Source organism: Hylobates moloch, unplaced genomic scaffold, assembly GCF_009828535.3.
Source record: "Hylobates moloch isolate HMO894 unplaced genomic scaffold, HMol_V3 SCAFFOLD_3, whole genome shotgun sequence".
NCBI lineage: Eukaryota > Metazoa > Chordata > Mammalia > Primates > Hylobatidae > Hylobates > Hylobates moloch.
In genome coordinates, this window is record NW_026652278.1 from 173177789 (window position 1) to 173181799 (window position 4011).

The following is a 4011-nucleotide window of genomic DNA, read 5'->3' on the forward strand; positions in this document are numbered from 1 at the left end:
ATCATCTATTTATCAATTATCTATCATCTATCTATCTATCTATCTATCATCTATCTATCAATCATCTATCTATCTATCATCCCCAATCATTTCTGGATAAAATGTTTCATTTAGAAGAAAACTGACTAATACACCTCTCCACTCCACTAAGAATTTATTCTTCATTCTGTAATTCACAGCATTTAGATGAAGTTTGCTGCTTAACATGAAACTAACCTTGAGGATTTCTCCCACATGTTAATAATTGTACTTTTGGTACCTAGTGATTGGAGAAAAAAAGCAAAAACAATCAAAAGTTGCAATGAATTTGGTAACATTTTCAAATGAACTTGTATTTTATTAATCATAATGATTTTTTATCTACATTGGAAAAAGGACTAGTTATTATCTATTTAGCCATATAACTATAACCTACCAAGAGTTTTGCTTCCATTTAGTGTCTATCACACCAATCAGGGAACTGTTAAAGACCAAACACCTTTTGGAACACAAGAGAAGAAAACAACCATTCTGGGACAGCAGGAGCCAGTGTTAGTATTTTGATAGCAGGGTCCTTGGCCTACATTAAAGAATAGTTTCAACCCAGAGCTGCAGGGAAAGGTTCATGCTGAGTTGAGAAGAAGCGCTGCTTAGAGAACAATGCTATCCCATTATGTTTCTATTGTTTGTTCTATTCTTCTATTTCTCCTGTTAGATTGTAGGCTGAGAAAGGGTAGGGGTCATACCTGTTGTATTTCCAAGCCCTCGCACAGTTACTAACACATGGTGAGTGTCAACAATTATTATTTTGGATAAACAAATGAATGAATAATAAATCTAGTCTTATACTACTGAGGCTTAGTATAGTCCTAACGATTTCTTATCAACGCCATTGGTCAAATCAGCGACTTCTTGCGATAGTTGCATCCTGTTCTCAGCCCCTACTCACAGAAAGAAATAAATGAAGGCATGTCTTAGTCCCTCTCAAAAGCTTCTAACTCTGGGTATAGGCAGGATAATGCCTTGGTCCCAACGTTGATGTTACTGACAGAAATTATATTGTTATGCAGAATAATAATAAACCCTACTGAAAATAACTCTATGGCTATTTCCTGTAAGATAAAGTCTAAACTCCTTGATCTAATAGAGGCCTGATAAACCAGTCATCGCCTTACCCTCTGGTCTTCTTGGCCACTCTCTCCTTCACTGGCCTTCTCCTGGCCTCCAGCTAAGACAAGTGCCTCGCTGTTTTCAAACAGGCCACCCTCTTTACCCCTCTCCACCGTGGCATTCGTCACTGTCCTTCAGAATTGCGTCCGTGCAGCCAGAGGCCACATCACCCCCTCTATGTCGCGGAAACAGCTTTTCCTGACTCTGAATTGACTGCAGTCGTGTAGAAGCCAAGAGATTGTATTTGCTTATGTTTATATCTCCAAGCTGCCGTACAATAGGTGCTTGATAAACGTTTATTTCAGGAACAAACTTATACGTTTATAAACTTTCCACTGTCAGAGGAAAATTCAGATAAAACTTCTAATTGCAGAGAAGCGCCGTCTTGACCTGCCTTGGATGTTTGCTTTACATTTTGCTCCCTTTGTGCGTAATGCCTGGAAACATGCCCTCAGATTCAAAGGCCTTTAAACAGTAAGGAACATCCTTCCTTTTCACCTGCCTCAATACTTAATTGGCATTTTATCATCTCCTTTCTAACTTTCCAGCTGCACTGATTTCACTTTTCTATCAAGACCATTTTGTGAAAATAAGGAAATATTCCCTCCATGGACTCCTCCAAGGATGGCAATGACTACCCAAGGGTCAGATTTGCAACTACACAGGCCAGCTGCCTTTCCCCTAAGGGAGATTTGATCTCCATGACGACCTCTGAGTTTGATGTCACTAAAGGAGCCATCAGTTTTCCTTGTACTGTTTTACTGAAACTGTTAACAGGAACACTCACATTCTCCGAATCCTAGTATCTATTTAGATCGCAATGGAATAGAGTATCTGACTGTCTGATGTTGGCTACAGTTGGTGGTAGCATCCATCATTGCAAAGAGAGGGAAAAAACAGATAAAAATACACACAAAAGAAAATAAAATGTGCTATGGAATATTTTTATGCCAATAAATGTAGCTCTAACTTGTGATTTTTTATGACTTCAGAGGTTTCTATTTTATGACTTTATAACAACCCAATCCAATCTACATTCCTGGACATTTAATTTTCTCATGTTATACACATCTTTTGTAGATGGTTTTGAACTCTAGGCTGATCAAGAAAGTTAAAACAACAACAAAATGGAATCCAGTGCCTCCTCTTTTTTCCAGGATGCCTGATAACAGTGATTGATTTTGTTCAACTGGCCTCCACCAAGTGGTCTTAAAGCCAAGAGCCTGGGTGGTCACACAGCAAGGCACTGGCCAGGCTGAGAAGCCTGAGCTTTGTGTCCAACTCTGCCTCTTGGTCTGAAACCGTGGTCTTTCACAAGACATCGGTGGTGTCTTAAGCCTGAGGAAATAGATCTCCTTTAGGCAGAGGTCACCTTGTGATGAAAGATCTTGGCTAATGGAAATTTGTTGGAGATTCTGTAGAAATCACAATGTGAGGTTGCCAATTTCATGAAAAGCAGTTCCAAAAGCAAGAAGCCCTTTGATATATGGGCCAAAGAGCAGTCAAGAGCCTAATCTTCCAACATCCCCTCTGACGATGTAGTATAAAATGTAACTCCGAGATGATTAAAAGAGTTCTTTTGTCGTGCCTGCAGTTTTGGTGCGCTCTATTCTTGCTGTCTCCTTATTACCTCTATTATCGATGTGAAATATGTCAGCATCTTTTCAAAGTACTTTCAGTACTTTCCAACTTTTCAGTTTTACCACAGTCTATTCTGCCCCACGGCTCAGCTAGGTCAGAAAGCTTTTCAGGTTTTTAGAGAATTACAGATGGTAGTTTATCACGGCTATAAAATCAAAAATAATATTTGGTATCACAGTTAATAATGTGCTTGGGTTTTCTCTATAAAACAGAAATTATGGCCGGGCGCAGTGGCTCACGCCTGTAATCCCAGCACTTTGGGAGAGGTCAGAAATCGAGACCATCCTGGTTAACGGTGAAACCCCGCTACTAAAAAACAAAAAATTAGCGGGCTGGTGTTGGCCTGTACCCCACTACCAGGGAGGCTGAGGCAGGAGAAGGCTGAACCGGGGCCTGCAGTGACCGAGATCCCCACTGCACTCACCTGGTAGAAAGGAGATCCGTCTCAAAAAAAAAAAAAAAAAACAGAAATTATTATATTGCATATGGCCATGTGTTTCTTTAAAAAGGGAAGAAAATATCTACTTCCAATTCAGGCAGGATTTTGTGGGGGAGTGTAGGACTGTGTCTCCTGAGGATCTTTTGAATTAAATGTTATATAGGAAATTCAGAAGCTAAACATATTAAAGTGTAGGGAAAGTCTGGCAAGTATTCAAGCCATAACAACTAAGCAGAGACAGTCCCTTCAGGGGACAGGACAGAACCTGCATTTTAGAGGCAGGTAGGACCTTAGAATACGCCTGGCACAGCCCCTCATAGCATAATAACACAGCCCAGACGACATGCACCTGACACCCACCTGGACCATCCTTCCTCCACCTGCCTGGGGGGCCTCATTCCGCTCTCAGCTGCTCCTCTCTGGAAGCAGGAAGAATTCTAGATACAGACTACAATATATTTCCAGATGGAAAATACGATGTCTAGGATTTCCAGGCAGTTGGGGGACATTGGTGGGGATATAGATGAAACAAAATTAGTCATGAGTTGATAATTATTAAAGATGATAATGGGGCCAGGTGCAGTGACTCATGCCTATAATCCCAGCACTTTGGGAGGCCGAGGTGGGCGGACAATGAGGTCAGAAGTTCGGGACCAGCCTGGCCAATACGGTGAAACCCTGTCTTTACTAAAAAAAAAAAAAAAAAAAAAAAAAATAGCTGGGTGTGGTGGTACACGCTTGTAGTCCCAGCTACTTGAGAGGCTAAGGTAGAAGAATTGCTT